This window comes from Ammospiza nelsoni, chromosome 2 (genome assembly GCF_027579445.1).
Source record: "Ammospiza nelsoni isolate bAmmNel1 chromosome 2, bAmmNel1.pri, whole genome shotgun sequence".
Taxonomy (NCBI): Eukaryota; Metazoa; Chordata; class Aves; order Passeriformes; family Passerellidae; genus Ammospiza; species Ammospiza nelsoni.
Window position 1 is genome coordinate 1759379 of NC_080634.1, and position 19490 is coordinate 1778868.

The 19490-nt window shown below is 49.4% G+C and overlaps 1 protein-coding gene across 2 annotated transcripts in view; it reads left to right on the forward strand.

The window, feature by feature from the left end:
• Positions 1-19490, forward strand: part of GDPD5 (glycerophosphodiester phosphodiesterase domain containing 5) — a 101544-nt gene that overhangs the window by 2202 nt on the left and 79852 nt on the right. The gene's annotated exons all lie outside the window — the stretch shown is intronic.

Consider the following 19490-nt stretch of genomic DNA (forward strand, 5'->3'; position numbering starts at 1 on the left):
TCAGAAACTGCTGGCTCAGAATTAATGACAAAGGGTTTGGTTTTTAGCAAGGCAATAAATTCCTTGATAAACCAGGAAGGTTATAACGAGACACAGAACCAGCTGTGAAGGGACAGCCCTTTGTTGTACTTTTACCCATTAACTGTGTACCCTGATGTATTTGATCTCAAGTAACTGCCTTAAAGTCACCTTGCCAAAATCAGTGTATTTAGGGGTGTTTTTTGTGGGTTTTTAACACGTGGGTTGGAGTAACTCCCAGGTGCAAGTGCTGTTGTAGTTGGAGGTTAGAGATGCAGGGAGCAGGTGGCTCCTTCACCCTGATTTGTGTCAGAGGCACTTTGATGCTCAAGGGTGGTGGCAGTGAGGTCTGGGTGCCCTTTAACCAGACACACCTGGGGGGAATATTGTCCTTTGACTTGCTCTGTGAGTTTTCCTGAGGGTGAAGATAAAAGGCAATGATTGTAGATTTGAAATACGCCTGGTGCAGCTCAGGGCTTGTGGGGAAGGTGGGGCTGGACCTGGAGGGGCACTCAGGGCTTTCCTACGAACACAGTGGGGCAGGAACACGCTTTCCTTGGAGTCTGCAGTGCTTTAATCTCCTTTTTCTTGAGATGAAGCACCCACAGAGGTGGTGCTCCTGTTCCTGAGATGCTTTGCACCTTCACAATGATATTTTGTGGGATGGTTTGGGTTGGAAGGGACCTTAAAGCTCCTCCAATTGCACCCTCTGAGATGAGCTGGGACCCACCTGGCAGCCACTTTGCTTCATTAGGCTGCAGCCGCTGCTAATTAGGCTCCAACGAGCTCAATATGGGGTGTTTGAGTCTTGTCCTGCACCCCAGCCAGTGCTGGAGCTGCCGTGGGTGAGTGGTGCTTTATTTTATTTATTATTGCAGGGCGTTTCAGGGCTGCCCGGAATCCCTGTTGTGGGCAGCGCTGAGCCGGGCAGTGCCCGTGCTCAGGAGAGGGCAGTGTCACCCCAAGGAGCCCGTTCCCTGTCCCTGCTGAGCAGCACAGGAGCTGCCACCTCCTCACAGGAGTCCAGCACCAGGGTGGGTTTAGGAGCCAGGCTCCTCATCCCCCTCCCTTCTTCCCAAATATCCCCCTCCACCCTGCTCCTGGTGCCCACTGCCCTTTGCAGGAACACTCTGAGCATGGTGCTGGGAAAAGGGGTTTAAAAGACTTTATGGCAGTTGCCTTTGCCTGCCAGCCCCTCTATAAACAGTGATTAGATACAGCTACTTTAATGCATGTCTTGACTTTAAAAAAAAAAAAAATTAAATTACTGCATGTTGGTGTTTGGCTTTGCTGCTTTTTCCTCTTTAGCAAACCACTGTGTTCTCTCCACTTCCTCCAGAAGTACCCACAGATACTGGCAGGGCAACTGCCTGAATATTTGGTGCAATAGTCTGTCGTTGCTCAATAGCCTGACAAACAACAAAAAAAGGTTTTATTTTTTATATGCAATTAAATATTTGTAGAAGATTTCTGCCAAGGAGTGGCTTCAAGGTACAGGGTGTTCAAACAAGGAGCTTCTGGGATGGCAGCTGGGAAGGTTTTTGTGTCTGTGCCTCTGTGCATTCCATGTTTCCACATTTGGAATCCATCTCAGGTTGGGATTGAGCTCTGACTTTTTTGTTGTTCTCCTGGTCCTTGGGCAGGATTGGTCCTGATGATGAAAAACGAAAATGAAAATGTTTCTTTTTTGGACTGCTTTTTGTGGGTGGGACTCTTGAGCTGGTTTTATTTCTTTTTTTTTTTCTCCCTGCTGGATGAAGGATGAACTGGGGATAGGAGAAATTGCACCTTTCCTGGGGTGCTGCACAAATCTGGGCACCATCCCTGTATTTGCAGAGCCCTGCTGGTGGTTAATCTCTTCCTTGGAAAGAGCCTGGGCTGGTTTTAGTGTAATTGCTTAGTCCTGACAGACGTGAGCCCTCCTGCCCTCCCTGGAGCCACACTTTCCATGAGGAGCTGGGGCTCCAGGCTGCTGGATCCTGGAGGTGATGGACTGTGAGTTTATTCTCTTCTTGGCTGGGAATGCTCGGGAGAATCTGTTTCATTTTCAGAGTTTCACCACGTGGTGCTGTGCCACAGCAGCTTTTTCTCTCCCACTTTCCCCCTTAGATGTCAGCTTGCCTTTGATTTTTTATTTTCTTTAAATCCTGCTGCAACTTGTAAAACCTCTTCATAAATGTCTGGCCCCTGTGTTTTGCTTCCCTTTCCTCCTCGCTGAGGTGAAATGAAACTTTGTTCCTCCCCCAGCCCGAGGTGAAATGCACAGAACAGAAATATTCTGGTTCTTGGCTGTTTTTAGCTGTGCTGAGTTCCAGGCTCACGTTTGCCCAGGGAAAGCAGCTTGGATGTGACTGAAATAGTCCAAGGTGAAACCCAGAGTTTCCTCTAAGAGGTATTTTTGGGTGTAGCCTTTAAAAAGATGTAATGGACCGGTTGTACCCTCCAACATCCATCCACGTGTTCTCCTGAGCCATTCTAGGAGATTATATTTGGGCCACTTAGCTCGTATTGATGAATCTCCTGAGCTGACAGTCACCTAATCATAAATCAAGTCTAAAATCAAGTCAGTGTTCTGCAGAGCTGCAGCAAAACAAAACGCATTCCATTTCCTGACTTGGGAATTGGCGCCTGACGGTGCCAGGGGATGCTCAGGGCGTTCCACAAGATTCTTGGGAAGCAGGGCTAATCCTGAGCAGGGCACTTAAGAGCCTGGGGAGGATTTGAGGCTCAAGGCTGGCTTGCTGTGCTGTGAAATTGCCCTGGGCCTTGCCAGGAGGGAGGGACGTGGCCCTTGGGGGTGTCCCTGTGTGCGAGCCCATCTGAGCCCTGTGTGCTGACTGCAGGGCTCCTGTCTGAGTGAAACCTTGGGGAATGGGGATAAAACTGGGATCTGTGTCCTCAGTGCTCCCCCAAGGGACAGGATAGGGCTGGGGGCTTCCCAGGGTACAGCTTAAACCCAGTCCCTGGGATGGACAGAGAGGGCTTAGGTTTGTTTACAGGGATTTACCCCCGTGCTGAGGGCACTCTCTGATATTTGGGTGGATTTTGTCGTCTGGATTGGTGCTTTTTTTTGCCTTTTTTTTTTTTTTTTTTTTTGCCAAGTGCTAATTAATGCTTCCCTTGGGATTAAAATATTTCCTGCATGTCCCAGCTGTTGGTGTAGCAAAGAGTCATCCAACCCCTTGACCTTCCTCAGAGGAAGAAAAGGCTCTTTTGGAGAAGGTGTGGAGTGTATGTTCATATCCAGGCTGTCTCTTTCCAACTACTTTGACCAGCCTAGGCTAGTGGAAGGTGTCCCTGCCCATGGAAAATGATGATTTTTAAGACCCCTTCCTACCCAAACCTTTCTGTGATGATTCTGTAATTCTCCTTTCTTGCATGAAGCAGCCCTGTAAAGAAATTATTCCTCAAGGCTGTCAGGTAGGTGATGGTTTTTAGGCAGTTTCCTGATCAAGCAGTGATTATTTGCAGATATTGTGGGAATTTTGGTGTCCATCTGCCTAGTAATTATTCAGGAATCTTGTCAGTGAGATTTCAGACTGTCAGTCAGTCCTGTTGCAGTTTGAAGCCCAGCAAAGAGGCAGCTCCTAGGTTGTGTTTTGGGTGTCCAGGTGTGATTTGCTCTGTTTCCCTCAAGCATTTTGGGCTGGAATTTCTCCATCCATGGTTGATCTTAGACATCTGCCCAGCAATAGTGCCTGAGCAGGCCTTCAGGTCTGTGCATTTGGGGATTTGGGAGCCCTGGGATTCATCAAGCCATGAGGTGAGGTGAGACTTTCTCAAACACCTATTTTTAGATGTGTTCCTGTTCACGTGCTAATTACACTCATCATCGAGGATTGCTGTGCACTTGGGACACTGGATTTGTAATCCCTGTTTTCCAGCTCTGAGATACCAAAATGCCTTCCAAAAATACAGGTATTGCTGTCTCCTTTTCCCCTGTGCCCTGGAGCTGGGGACTGGGAGCTCCCACCGCGCTTTCTGTGCTGCATTTGGTGCTTTGTGAATACAGAGTGGTGGCAGGCTGTGGTTTTTGGGGCGATTTCCCCTCCCTGCATGGGTTTTGGCATCAGTTGGTGGTGGCTGCAGCTTGCAGGATCATCTCCTGCTTTCCTGGGTGCTGGGTGGAGGCAGGATCTGCTGTCAGAGTGAAGCAGCTCAGCTCCTCTTTAGCTGGGAGTTAATCACTGGGAGGCAGAGAGCTCGCAGCCCTCATTAAAAGGCTGATTTAAAGTGCAAGGTTGACAGCTCGGCTGGAGATGCTTTCCCTTATCACAACTGGTCCCTAATCTGTCTCCTCTGCACAGGGATGTGTTTGTTTTGGGGTTTTTTTGATTTGGATCTCCAGGCTCCTGCTCTGGGAGAGCTGAGTGCGGAAGGAATGTGCTGTGAGACAGCTGCAGATGCTGAGATGTTGGTGTGGTGGGGATAAAGCTGCTCTGGTGTGCCTGAAGCTGGCAGGGAGAGCCCTCTGTGCCTCACAAGGTCACTGTGATTCCCCAAACACAAACCCTGCCAGGGCTCCTGGCATGGTTCTGCTCTGCCGAGGGAAGTAAATAAAGCTGCTTGTGGGCTTAGAGGGATGGGCAGTGTGGGAGGGGATTGTCCTTCCCTGGCTGTGCACCTGGGCAGGTTTCAGCTCCAAGCCTGGTGCTGGGCTTGGCTGAGCCCCAGCAGCTGCAGGGAATCGTTCTGCAGTGGTGCTGGGAAGGGAATCTCTGCCTCAGTGTCCCCTGGGGCAGGGGATGGCTCCTCTGGATGCTCTGGGGCGTCAGGAGGAAGGCTGGCTTGTTCATGGCAAGGATTGGATTGGATTGGATTGGATTGGATTGGATTGGATTGGATTGGATTGGATTGGATTTGGGAGCTCCTGCTGGGCTGGAAATCCCTCCTGGAGCTGATGTGATGGCCACCCCAGGGTTAGAGTGACAGTATGGCTCAGGAGAGAAGCCTGGGGGCTTGTTGGGAAGCTCTGACCTGGTGTCCAGGCTTTCAGAGCTGCCCTGTGATGAGCAGGTACAGATCCACTTCTAACAGCACAATAAGCCTTAATTTTTGAGTCCTCTGTTTCTCAAAGACTCAGCTCACTCTCATGACAGAAGGGGTTCAACAGAGTCCTTAAATCCAAATTTCTGGGGTAATTGGTTATATTGAGCTGTATTGGACCCGTGAGGAAATCACTTTGCTCTTTTGACTTCTCTCCCATCTCAGGGGAAATACTGGCTTTCCCCTTATTTCCCTGAACTTTGCAGCTCACCTGCAGGGTTCCCTGGAAGGACAGATCCTGAAGCCTGGCTTGGATCCTGCTCTGCTGCTCTCCTGGAGCAGATTTGGGGTTGGATGTGGAGCTGTGGGGTGAGCACCAAGGGCAGCTGAGGCCAAAGGAGTCACAAACCCCAACGTGCCCGCTCCACTCTCTGCACCTTCCCAGGCATTTTGTGCCTGCCCTTATCTGGGCTGATATTTGCAGTGCTGATAAGAGAGGGTCTGTAACAAGTGTGCTGTGCCTCAGATAAAACCTGCAGTGCGTAAGAGCTGTTCCAGCTCGCCCTTATCGGCTCTATTAACCCTGAATATCAGCAGGGCTTCGGGTTGGGGCTGCCCTGGCTCCCTCAGCACAACGCAGCCAGGCAGCAACTGTGCTGGGGCTGCTGCTCTGTAAGTCCCCCTCCAGGGTGCCTTCCTTTTATTTTTATTTCTTTTTTTTTTTGTATTTTGGGGGTTTATTGTTTGTGGTTTTTTTTTTTTTTTTTTTTTTTTTTTTTTTTGTTTGGTTTTTTTTTTTTTTCCTTTTTTGTGTTTTTTTTTTGCTGTTGTTTTTTTTGGGGGGGGAGTTTTTTTGTTGTTTTTTTGGGGTTTTTTTTGTTTTTTAGGGGGGTTTTGTTGCTTTTTGGGGGGTTTTTGTGGTTTTTTTTTTTTGGTTTTGGGGGTTTTTTTGTTTGGTTTATTTTGTTTGGTGTTTTGGGTTTTTTGGGGTTTTTTTGGGTTTTGGTTTGTTTTTTGGTTGGCTTTTTTATTTGTTTTGTTTTTTGTTTTGGGGGGGTTGGGGTTTTTTTGGAGTTTTTGGGGTTTTTTTTTGTTTTTTTGGGTTTTTTTTTTTGTGGGGGGTTTTGGGGGGTTTTTTGGGTTTTTTTGGTTTTGGGATTTTTGGTGGTTTTTTGTTGGGTTTTTGAGTTTTTTGAGCTTTTTGGGGTTCTTTTCTTTAATTTAAATTTTGACATCAAGGTTTGTGAACTGCAAGGTTTCAAATATAGTTTTGGGATTAAGGTTTGTGAAGTGCAGGGCAGCTGCCTGCTGGTTGTGCTCTCTGTGTGAGGGTAATGAGGTGTTGGCTGCTCTCAGCATGGATTGAACAGGCTGGATTGGAGGTGTCACATCTCCAAAAAGAGGTGCAGGTGTGGCACCTGGGGACTGCAGGTGTGGCACTTGGGGACATGGTTTAATGCTGGACCCAGCACAGTCAGGTTACTGGCTGGACTCAAAGATCTTAGGGGTGTTTTCCAAACTTAAGGATGCTGTGAGTTAAATTTAGGGATTCTAGGGATTCTTGCATCTCTCCAGGCTGCTCTTTGTGCAGCCACTAAATACCAGTGCAGGGAGCACAGATTTCCTGCATCACCTTGGTGCTGCCTCAGGGCTCTGACCTCTGCAAGGGTGAGCAAACATTGGATTGAAGCTGCCAAAGGGTGAAGCTCCTCAGATTGAGCCCAGTTCAGCAGCCACAGCTGCTTTGGGCACACTCACATTCAGGAATTCCTTCCCAAAATCCCATCTGGCAGTGGGAAGCCATTCCCTGTGTCCTGTCCCTCTCAAAGCCAGGCTTTAGGCTGCTGAGCTGGGCTCAGTCTGAGGAGAATCAGCCCTGCCTGGAGCTGCTGAGGAGATGGGTTTGGGCAGAATTGGGAGCCAATGCTGGTTGCTGTTCCCTGCTGCTGTGCCCAAGGTCAGCCTGACCCTGGAGCTCCCAAACTGTTCCCAATTTCCCAGCCAGCACTTGCTGCTCTCAGCTGTGTGAGCAGCTCAGGGGCTTTATCAGCCCCTGGTGCCTCTGCCTGGGCTGTGTCACAGCAGCCTGCAGTTAAAATCAGTGGGGACAGGAGCTCCTGGGGCTGTGCAATTCCAGTGCCTGACCCAGCAAAGCCATCTGATGTCTCCCAGAGTGGATCTGCTGATGGTTCTGTCTGGATTGACTGTGAAGATGGGGAGAAGGAGCATCCTTGGTGCTCCTGGCAGCTCCAGCCCCTCAGGACTGAGGCACTGCCACATTTCCCTGGTCTAAAAACCACAGCCAGGAAACACCAAGGGAAGGGGTTGCAGTGACCTCAAATCTCCTTTTGACATGGAGAGCTGCAAACTGGACCCCTGAGCCAATTCTTCCTTTTTGGAAGGGGTTTTGTGCTTCAAGCTGGAAGTGAACTACAACTGTGGGGCAGCCTGGAGTTTGTCTTCTCCTGCTTGCTTTTGTCTGGCCACCCTAAAACTTATTGCTGTGTTTCAGCATTGCCTGAAGCTTATGAGATATTCTGCTCCCACATTTGGTGACTGATCCCATATGTTTGATTCCAAAATGCTGTTACGTTTTTTTCTGGTTTTATGTTGGTTTTTGGTTGGTTTTTTTTTTTTTTTTTTTTTTTTTTTTCCTGTGAAGGAAAGGTATGAAATAAATCCTGCCTAAAAGACTTGTGGCTGTCAGCTCTTGGACAGGGCTGTGAGGAAAACCCTGTTGTGTCTCATGCCCCATCGGGTTTAATGCTTGCTAAATGGCAGAGCTGTGGAGAACAGCTCTGGAGCTGGGATTACAAAAATAAATATTGCTGCAAGTGGCTGAGCTTGGGAGTAAATGGTGCTGGGAGTGGATGTCCAGGGACTGCTTGGGTGTCTGGATTCCCCCCAGGGCTCTCTGCCAGCTGGGAGGATTGGGAATTTGGGAAGGCAGCCTGTGGGGAAAGTCCTGTGTCCCAGCAGTGATAAATCCTCTCCCTGCTGTGCAATGTGAGGGCTGTATTTATATTTTTTCTTTTATTTTTCTTTTTTTTCCCTTTTTTTTTTCTTTTTTTCCTGTTTTTTTTTTCCCATGGTTTTCTGGGTTTTGGGGTTTTTTTTCATGCTTTTTTTTCTATTTTTTTTTTTTTTTTTTTTTTTTTTTTTTTGTTGTTGTTGTTGTTTTTTTGTGGGGTTTTTTTGGGGTTTTTTTTTTTGTTTTTGTGTGTGTGGGTTTTTTCTGGGGTTTTTTTTCTGTTTTTTTTTTTTTTTTTTTTTTTTCTTTCCTGTTTGTTTTTTCTTTTTTTCTTTCCTGTTTTTCTTTCCTGGTTTTTTTCCTAGTTTTTTCGTTTGGTTTCTACAAATGGCTTCTAGAGCTGAAACCGTTTTTGGAGTCTGATCTTTTCATTTTGCCCATCATTTACAGATGTGACAAAAAGAGAGAAAAAAGGGTTTGCCACTTGTCTGGCTTTTAGAGAACTCCAAAGTGATGGAAAATCAAATTAAGACCTGTCTGCCATGGTCATCCTGGAGCTCTGGGGGCTTTGCTCTTGCTTGTGCCATCTCCGTCCTGTTTCCCCATGGGAACAGGGAAAGACTGAGCTTTTTGTCCTGCCTTTTAAATGGAGAAACACTGGAGCACCACAAAGAAATCATTTATTTGTCCTCAGATAATGTGACATCACTTAGGGTGATGCTCTGATGATGACACTCAAAGGAAAGGTGTCAGATATTGAAAAGATTTGGGATCATCCCTCTTTTCCTTGGTTTGGCCAAGAAAATAGGTGTATTTTCTAGTTCCTTAGAAAAAAATAAAAATAAAGGGCATGGCACTGCTTTGGGCAAAGATGAGGGTGTGAACTCTTGGATACTGTAGAAAAGCAGACATGGAGATTGATTTCTTCCTTGAGGTTTGTTCCTATTAATCCATCTTTGTGGGTGCTGCTCTTTGCCTTCAGAACCTCTTTGATTGTGATGTTTTTAGAGGGTGGTGCAGCCTGAGGTGGGAGAGAGGGTCTGGAAAATGCTGGGTGGGAGCCTTTGCTTGGCTCCAGCATTTTACTACAGAAATTTTGCTCTGCTTTAATTGTAATCTCAGATAATGTTAATTTTTGCCACGATCACTGGCACAGGCCCTCTGAGGAAATGGAATAATGCAATCTGTGGTGGTTTTCCTCCTTCCCTTTTCCTTTCCAGCAGTTTTTCCCCAGTGCAAAACCCCGAAGATGAACCCTTGTTCTCTGATTGTTTGTTATTTATTTCCCTGCTGTGATGGACATTCAGCAGACACCAGAAACTCCCTCAGCTTTGGCTGAACCTGCCCAGAACAGCTCTGGGGGCTCTGCAGGGGGACGTGTTTGGCACAGGGATCTGGTTTATCCTGAGCCAACATTCCCAGCTCCCAGAGCATCCTTGGGACCACCAGGCTGTGGAGGTGGCAGTGGGAGAATTCTGATGCAGCAGTGACACAGCTTCTCCACCTCTGGGATGCTCACCTGGGCTGTTGTGCAGCTAAAACCCATTCCCTGAGTGTTGTTTGTATTCATCCTGAGTGAGCTGTTACCCTGGGAGTGTAACAGAGCTCTCCAAACCCACTCAGCTCCCTGCTTGCAGTGCCTGAGGGGTGTGGAGGAGGCATTTATCCCATGGATAAATGGGAGAGCAGTAAAATCCCGGTTTTATGGGGCTGGGTGGAGGTGTCTGAGCTGGTTTTGGCCACTTTTCCCTGAGAGCCTTTGGCACATGGAGGTGTCTGGCAGCTGAACCTGCCCCTGCTGCCCCCAGCCCTGGTTCCCAAACCCTGGGGGTGCTCTGTGAATGATTTGGGAGCAGGGGATGTGTTGGATTTCCATCTGGAAGTGGCCCTTTCCTGTGAGAGGAGGATGCTGAGCACAGGAGATCCCAGGAATAACCTCCCTCTGGGGGTGGAACACCAACAGCATCACTCAGCTCTCAAAAAATGTTCTGTTTCACACTGAACATGGGTCTCCTTAGGACAACCTGTGAGCTGTTGTGGGGGAAAAAAGAATAAAGTGAAAATTGGTTTGTCAGGACAGAGTTTGAGGCTGGTCTGGGTCCAGTCCCTAAGGGAATATCCAGTGTCCCCAAAGTAATCAGTCCACCCAGGCTAAAAGGTGAGAATAAAGGCAATTTCCTCTCGAGATGTCATCTCCCCGAGGTCTTTGCTGTGGTGTGGGTTTGTTTGCTGCCAGGCTGGGCACAGCAGTGACAGAACCCTGTGTGTCATTCAGGTTTATGTTTTCCTGGCACTTCAGGACCTTGCACTGCTGGCCCAGCGAGTCCTGAGCTCATCCCTGCCCTGTGGCATGGGAGCCATTCCCTGTGTCCTGTCCCTCCATCCCTTGGCCCCAGTTGCTCTCCTGGACCCCTTTAGGCACAGGGAGGGCTCTGAGCTCTCTTTGGCTCTTTCTCCTCTCCAGGTGCCCAGCCCATGGGTGGGTGGCTGCCCAACAGGGCTGCTGACAGCATCTCTGGAAATGTCAGTGCTGATTTGGGCTCTGGAGGAGCTGGGGGTGCAGCAGAGCTCCCCACAAGGTGCTGGGACAGGGACAGGGACACGTCACCTCTGAGCTGTCAGTGACTCTGCTGCTGGTTTGGGCCATGGGCAGCCTTGCCTTGGCTTGCCTTGGCTGTCCTTATTTGCCCAGCACAAATGGATTTGTCACCCAGCTCCTGGTGGCTGCTGATTTGTGTCTCTGGATCAGATCCCTGCCTGCCCACCTGCTGTGCTCCTGCTCGGCTTTCTCTGCTCCTCCAGCTCTCCCTAAAACCTCTCTGCTTTCAGAAATACCCCTTGAGTCTTTTTCATCCGGTTTCTTGTTGGGTACAGAGATAATGCTGCTGTGGCATTCGCTTCTTATCCTGCTGTTGCACCTCTTGGTAGTTTTTAACAGCTTAATTTAAAACAAGCTCTGAATTAAAGTGTGTGGGTGGGATGCTGCTCTGACTCTGCTGAAACTTGCGGAAATTCCACGTGGCAAAAAATGGCTTTGGGGAGAGGCATCTCCTGAGATTTTCCTGTCATGGTTGTGCTTTTCTCCTTGCTCCAGCCTCCCCACTTGCTGATGCTGAGCACTTAAAAAGCACGAAAGCTCTGCCTTGCACCCAGCCCAGAATAAACCCTGAGCTGGGAGCCGTGGCAGCTCAGCACAGCAACCTCAGAGGAGTCCTTATAGTGGTGGAAGCAGATGGAGCTTGACTTGGTGTCAGTTCTGAGCTCAGAATAACTCAGTTTTACAGCAGGGGGGTGGAAAGGTGCAGTGCTGCCACAGGAGGAACTGAGCTCTGTGCAGAGCCAATCCCAGGCAGGGAATATTCCCACTCTTGGGAAGCCTGGCCATGAGGAAAAGCTCACTTGGATGTGTTTTGTACAGGTTTTGTCTTGGGAAGGTGCTAATCAAGGTGTCATAAAGCATCCTCTGGTGCCTGCTGGGGAATCCCATTTCCAGAGCATCTCTGGGAACTTGAGAGTATGGAAGGAGTGGGATCTCCTCTGGTATTGCTGCTGTAGCATTGGAACACAGGATATTTGTTGGGAAGGGTTTAGAGATAATGGGGCTGGTTGATGATAAGCAGATGTGTCCACTTTGCTTTGGGAAGAGGTGCACAGATTTGATGTTTCCAGCACTGAAAAAAAGGAAGTGGTGAAGAACTTGGGAGGCTCCTGCAGCGTTTGAGATCCATTAAATCCTCTGCTTTGAGGGATTGGGAATCGCAGAATCACAGACTGGTTTAGGTTGAAGGGACCTTGAAATCATCAACCTGAACAGGTTTCTCCAAGCCCTGTCCAGCCTGGCCTTGGACACTTCCAGGAATGGGACAGCAGTGACCCAAGGTAGGGAAGGAGGCTGGGACAGAGCTGGGCAGCTCTGGGATTAGCACTAAATCCTGGGCACAAAAAGAAGCCTCAGATGCCTTGGATGTCTGGCATTTCAAGGATTTCTCCTCTGGTTTTTGCTGAGCCTGCCAGTGAAAATCCCCAGAATGTCACAGTTATTGCATGAGATTGATGCACTAATAGGATTTAATTTCTGCAGAGCTTCTGGTGAGGGGAAGAAGTCCCTCAAAGGAGCACAGGTATTTTGGGAAAGGCTTAAGTGGAGTAAAATTCAGCTGCAATCATGCTACAGCAGGGGAGCTTGGAGATGAGCGAGATGGAGCCAGGAGCTTGATCCCTTCCACATAGGATGTGCACAGCCCTGTCTCTCCCAGCTGCCCCTGAGCTCTTCCCTGCTGGAAAGAGAGGGATTGTCTCAGTGAAAAGGGTATTCTGGATCTGCCTGCTTTGCCATGGAAGCTCCTGCAAGGCTTGCAGAGGTGCTGCTGTCCCAGGGTTTGAGTTCCTGGCCCGTGGGGAGCTGCTGCATTCTGCTCCCGTTTCCTTGCCCTGTCAGGGCTCCTGGGGGCTGGAATGAGGAGAGGCTGGAGGGGAAGGGGAGTGTGGAAGGTTTCCTTCCTGGGGAAAAGGGCTGCCAATGCAGCTTGGGGGGAAGAAAACCAAACAAAGCAGCTTCTCTTCCCTTCTGGCTCAGAGAGGGGTGTGATGTCAAGGTGGGGCTGAGCCTGCCCCAAGACTCTGGGAATGTTTTTTCTTTCCTTTTTTTGAGGGATGGGGGATTGGTTTATGTGCTTTTCTGTTAAACCTCTCAAACAATGCTGCTTCCCCTTCCCTGGAGCAATTGTTCCCCACGGCTCCTTCCCCTTCCTCCCCATCGTGGGAAGAGCTCTGTGATGATGATGGATGGGCTCAGATTGAGTCTCTGCTTTACCTTCCTTTGTCCTGCTCAGCTCTCTTGTTTTCCTTTGTTATTTCTGCCCAGATCCTCATCACAGGGCGGCCAAACCCAGATGTGTTAGTGCTGATGGAGGGAATGAAGTGTCAGAGCAGCTTCTGCCTTCACCTTGAACTTGGCAGGGCTGGGTTAATGACTCCATGATCCTGTAGGGATTTTCCAGCCTGTGATTCCTGATTCTACAAGTGACTGCAAAGTCTAACAGACTTCCTAGGTTTCATCTCTTGAGGCCATGTAGTCTCTCCTGGGAGAGCCAGTTTCTTCCTTAGAGGGGTAAAATTGCTCTTTTTGTTGCCAGCCTCATCTCAAACCTTTTCAATTGCATCCATTTTGGGAGACAAGATTAATATTTTTAATTGGTGTCATTTTTCAAGGCCCAAAAATCCCAAGACAGTGATTGGACCCTGGCACGGGTTGCCCAGAGAAGCTGTGGCTGCCCCATTCCTGGAATTCATCAAGAGATCAGATTGGATTTGTCCTTCAGGAGCATTTCCAAGGAAAATCTGTCTTAGAGTTGCATGGGAGAGATGCTGATCTCTCCACTGGGACTTCACTGTGAGTTTAAGTCAGAACTGAGCAATTCCATGTGCCACATGCAGGAATGATAAACCAGTGGATATTCCAGGCTTAAGGATATCAGTAACCACCTGATACTGCAGTAACTCCACTCTGACCTGTTTCTTTTGGAAAATATCCCCCAGACTCCAGATAAGAACTTGCAGGTCCTTCCAGCTTTATCAGAGGAGCTTCCTGCAGGGAGCTGTTGGTGATCTGTGCCAGGGAGGAAGGGGAAAGGCAGCTGGGTGAATATTCCATGACTGCTTTGGAGGGCTCATGGAAAGGCAGCCGTGCCCTGGGGGGCTCTGCCCTCCCTGCTGAGGTGGAAATCATGTGGTCTGATGAAACAACAGCTGATGAGAACCTGTTTTAGGGGATTCCATCATGCCAGGACAGTCATCCTGTTGATAAGGCAAACACCCTCTGTAAACACAGTAATTAAACACAGTAATTAACAGTCTGAACTTGTGAGAGGTGCTCTGATGGAAACCTGGCACTTCAGGACAAAATGTGGTGGATATTGAAAGCCTCTTTCCCTTTGGCAGTGGTAAAGGATGTTCTTGCATGGAAATCTGAAATAAAACCTCCTTTCTGTGCCCTTTGCACAGGCTGTGGTTAGGAACTGCAGGTAACCCCCTGAAATGGTTATTGACTGGAGAGCTGCCTGGCAGTGCTGCTGTTTGCTGACTTGACAGATGATAACAGCCTGTCCCAGTGTGATCTGAGCATCTGTCCAAAGCTGTGTTTTTGGCTGTATTTAGTGTCCAGACTGTTTGGTGCTGTCCCAGGGGGCAGGAGTGGATGAATAAATCACTTTTTGCACTGAGAGCTCACTGAGGGGAGCACAGGAGTGATGGGGATGCTGTGGGAGCTGGGATTGTGGTGGCTGCTGCAGCAGAATTGTTGGCTTGTTCTCTGTGATTGCTTAGTGTTGTTTCTAATTACGATAATAAATAAAGAAATTGCTTCTGGGAGCAGTTTTAGAGGAGATCTGGGGGAAGTGGTGAATCTCTCTTCAGCAGGGGTCCAGACACTGCAGTGTTGAGCTGGTGCTGGCCAGGCAGAGGATCTGGGGCTCTTGGCTGACTTGAGGGAAGCAGGGGGAGATCCCTCCTTCCCTCCTCTTGAGACACCATAACTCCCATGGGGATGTTCCCTTTGGCATTCCTTGCTGGAGGAAAATGCAGAAATTTGGGACTGTGGACACTGGGCACTCTGCTAAGCACTGCTGTTTTTGTCTGAGGGGTAACGGCACTGGGAATGTCCAGAGATGGCAAATAAATCTGGGGCCTGCTTTGGATCAGCAGTGCTCCACAGATCCAGCTGTGGCAGTGGTGGTTTTCTGAAGCACTGATCCTCTTCCTTCCATCCCAGTTCCTCAGAAGAAAACAAACCCATCAGTTCAGGAGCCAGAACTCGCTGCTGACTCTGCACAAGTTGTTTGCCCTTCTCTCGTGTCCCTTTTATTTCCTTGCCCCAGGGAAGGGACCTTTGGAAGGTGTTCAATACAGGGCTGATTCAGAGGTGTAGGGAGGAGCAGAGTTAACAGATAAACATCCCCATCCCCAGTTGTTTGGAGACCTCTTGCATTGCTGTGTGATTGTGGTGTCCCAAACATAACAAGGGACAGGATGGGAGGAAGTGCTGGGGGAAGTTTAGGTTGGATGTGAGGAGGAATTTCTGCCTTGGAGGAGTGGTCAGGCATTGGGGCAGGCTGACATGGGGAATGGTGGAATCACAGCCCCTGGAAGGGCTCAGGAGTTGTGGGGATTTCTGGCACATGGGGACAACACTGTGGTGCTGGGTAATAGTTGGACTCAGTCTTAAAAGGCCTTTCCCAACCTTAATGATTCTGTTTCAATACAACTTTATTTCTTATTTATGCAATAAACTTAGGTGGGATCTGCTCTTAAAAGCAGCTACCCATGAAAAATCTAGGAAACTTGGCCTTCCTAGTGAGGGAACCTTTAGGCTTTAGAAGATTGTTATCAACATTTCTGCCTTGGAGCTGTGTGCTGGCTGTGTTGCTCTTGGTGGGACCATGTGAGGGTTCCCGGAGGCTCCTTGGTGGGACCATGTGAGGGTTCCCGGAGGCTCCTTGCCTCTGGTGGGTTTTGTTTTTGTTTTTGGCTGCTGTCCTGTCCCTGGTGTGGTCCCAGACAGCCATGGCAGAGGTGCCAGCCTTAGCTGGTGCTGCAGGAGAACCCTTGTGTCACATCCTTGGGATGGGCACTGAGTTCCACGGGGCTGCAGGGACTGTGGGCCAGCTCCTGTTTGTTCAGGCTGCCCTTGGCCCTCTGAATAACCCCCTCTAATCCCTGGGCTTACACAAAACCAGTGGCACCAGAGAGTGTCTGAGCAGAGATTAGCCGCGGCCGAATGCGAAAGCGCCCAGGGGAAACTGAAATATTTCTGCTGCTAAAAACGACTCCCAAACTCTTACTTTGTGTTTTGGTTTTAAATTTATTTATTTTTTAGCTTTGTGTTCTGAACCAGAGCTGCTCAATGCCATGGGTCCCTCATGCAAAGTCCCCTCCATCCTGCACCAGAAGCGTCTCTGTCCCTGCTGTCCCCTGCGCAGTGCTGGCACGAGCCAGGTGCCCTCGAGGTGACAGCTGGGGGTGGCTCTGTGCTGCTCTGGCTGATCCCCACTAATGCCGTGTTTGGAGAGCCTGGCTTGCTGAGGACAGGCAGCTCTGAGGGAGATAAACACCAGGCTGACCTCAGCTGTGCCCAGCTCGTTTGACCCAAGGGCTTGTGGTGCATCCTCTGGGAGAAATCAGATTTTAAACTGAACTTTTGGAAGGGGAGGGTTGCTGAAGAAGCCCACAGGTGGGCTGGTAGCATCTCTGAAATGTTCACGGAGTACTCTGAATTGGGAGGGACCCGTGATCTGAGCTCAGACAGGCTTGGCTTTGCGCTGGCACAGGCTGGATGGAGCTTGGAGCAATGTGGGACACTGAAGGGTGTCCCTGTCCATGGCACAGATGGGTCTGGATGGGCTCTGAGGTCCCTTCCAACCCCAGCCATTCCATTTTTCTAAGTCATTTTGCCCCTGAGACCTTCCCAGCCCTGTGGGATGGGTGACAGGGATGCCCCATGCCACAGGTGGAATGCCCAACCCATCACCACCAGCTCTCATCTGCTCTTCTCAGTGTTTGCAGCTCAAAAAGCAGCCTGGGAACCCTGACTCTGCCTCCTGGTTATGAATTTAACATGAAACAGGGCTTTGCTCATGTTTTAAAAGCTGCCTGCAGAAGGGCTGGGAGGAAAGCTAACACCAGGACAAACTTCCTGGGAGATAGGAGAACATTTGTTTGCTTTTCCTTTGGTGGAGAACCTCAGAGTGTGTTTGTAAAACTACACATTGGTTTATTCACTCCCAGAGCCAGGTACTTCCTGGGCTGGAGGGATCTGCTCTCCTCTGAGGAGTTTAGATGAAAAAGCAAGAACTAGTCTGGGAATATTACAGCAAGGAAAGGCATTGAGCGAGTGTTTGCCAGGAATAACTTCTTGGGTGCCCTTGTCTCTGTGTTATCTGCTTGTGCCTCTGGAGGAATGCTGTTCCTGGAGCAGCAGAAGGTCACAGTGACATGTGTTGGGCTGCCAGGGCTGGCTGCTTTGCAGGGTGCTGCCCGGAGGGAGCCTTTTTGTTCAATATCTCACTGAGAGCAGTGGGGCTTTTGTGCCACAGCAAACTTTGAGAATTTGTGTGAGTGAAGCACCATCTTCTGTGGATCCTGTGGATTGGAATTGTTCAGGGATCAGAGGATATCAGGTTGGAATGGGCCTTTAAACATCATCCACCAGTGCTCCCAGTTCCTGCCTTGCAGGCCTCTCCCTGTGTGTCCATCCCCCGCCGCTTGGGCTGAGTCTCTTGAGGTGTTTGGGGTGCCACAAGGCTTTAATCCTGCCTTGTTGTCTGGGCCGGGAGCCTGTGAGCTCTGAGCACTGAGGAGGTTTGTTCCTCTGCTGGGTGGAGGGAGCTGGGGCAGGAATTCAGGGTGCCAGGGCAGCTGGTGCCATTGCCCGTGTCCCAGCAGGGAGGGCACTGCAGGGACAGTGGCACATGGGCACCCATGAGGGCACAGCTGAGCTGCCAAGGCCTGCCTGGGCTGTGGGTCAGCTCAGGGCACTGTTTACATCCTGTAATTAACAGCAGCAGTTAATCAGCGCCTGGCACGCCCCCAGACGCTGGGCTGGAGTCACAGTGTCTGCTGTGGCACTTGGATCCCTGTCCCAGAGGTGACAGCAGGCCAGGAGCACAGATGTGTCAGCTTGGGCTGTTGGTGCTGATTTATCCTCCTGCCCTGCCCAGTGTGTGCCCGCAGCACATAAATCACCAACTTTATAAATCACAGCTTTAACTTCTTCCTCTTCTTGGCCTCTTGAAGAACCTGCTTTGTGCAACTGTGCAGTTCTGGGGCTTTTTTTTAGAACGCATTGAAAAGTTTGGATTTGGAGAGACCTTAAAGCTCATCCATTTCCATGGTCAGACACCTTCCACTATCCCAGGATGGTCTAAGCCCCATCCAGCCTGGCCTTGGGCACTTCCAGGGATCCAGGGGCAGCCACAGCTGCTCTGGGCACCCTGTGCCAGGGCCTGCCCACCCTCACAGGGAACAATTCCTTCTGATTATCAACCTCTGGGGCAGATTAAGGAGCACTTAGCAAGGGCAGAGCCTTGAGCACAGCATTTCTGGTCCTTGGTAGGACACAGAGCTGTTCACAGAAGGCCAGCCTGAGACTTTGGTGGGTTTCACAGTATTTCACTGACTCTTGGAAACTCGGGTGTCCTAATTATTGTCCAGTGCAAGTGAAAATGTAATATTTGGCTGGTGAGTGTTCTGGAATATGCTGACAGGCTGCTGGAGGGATTAAAGTGGCAAAACGGGGGATGTTTGTGCTGTGTTGGTTCCCCACTACCTCTGTCTCTTGTTTGGTGAGTGCTGCTCTTTTTGGGGGTGCAGAAAATGGTCATTGGTCCTCCTTGGTTTAATGAAAATTTCAGAGGGTGGAATGAGTCTGTCTCAGAAGGATGCAGAATGGGAAATGGGGATGGTGACTTAAAATCTCCTCTTCCATTGTGTCCACAGCACAGCATCTTGCGCTAAGCTGTGTGAAATGACTTTAATTCTGAGTCTAACAAGGCTAAAAGTGGAGAGGAACAAAATCCAGCTTTCTTAGTCGATGCAGAAGTGACCTTCTTGTTAAAACCTGAGGCAGTTCAGGTTCCTAAAACTGCCAGGTCTATAGGAGACACAGTTCATTAACATTGGGGAGTTAATTTCCATCCTTATCTCCCTCAAAATGTTATGGAAGGGTTGATGTGCCTTTGTCTCCCAAGTGGTGAGGGAGGTCAATGTCTTCTCCCAGGTAAAAAATAATAGAATGAGAGGAAAGAGCCTCAAGTTCTTCCAGGGGAGGTTCAGTTTGGAGATGAGGAAAATATTCCTCATGGAAAAGATTGTCCAGTCCTGGCACAGGCTGTGGGGAGTCCCAAAGGCAGCCCGTGTGCATTAGTGCTTGAATTCAAATGCAGCAGTGCAGCAGTGAAAGTTCTTTGGAAAAGGCTGGGAAAAGATCCCAGCTGAGTTGTGGGGAATTTGGAGAAAAGGAAGGATGGTTATGCAGCCTTATTTCCCTGAGAACTGATCACATTCCCTGGCTGAAGGAAAGTCTGGGATGACATGGAAGAAGGGACAAGTGCCCAGCCTTGTGATGGGCTTGTGGCTCTGATTTCCAGCTCCATTTCTGAATGATAGATTGGTATTCCTGAAATCCTCACTCAGAGTCCCACAGCAGCTGCAGAACTCTGCCTTCAGTCCAAGCTCTGCCTTCAGTTGTGGAGAGAAGCTTGAGGACACAACCAGGGCAGAATGACCCAAAGCTTCTGGCAGTGCTTTGTCCAGCAGGCACAAAATTTCCTGTGGCACAAAAATTGCTGTGTCTTCCCTGGAGCAGCAATTGCCAGGTTTTCATGGAGCAGGATCAGGGTGATCTTGGCCTTGCTGTCTCCCTGGCTGCTTTGAGCTGTGCTCTTGTGCTCCTCTGTCAGGTGGTGCTACAAGAAAAGAATTTTTTGGGGGTGATTGGGGTCTGATTGTCTCTACTTTTTCC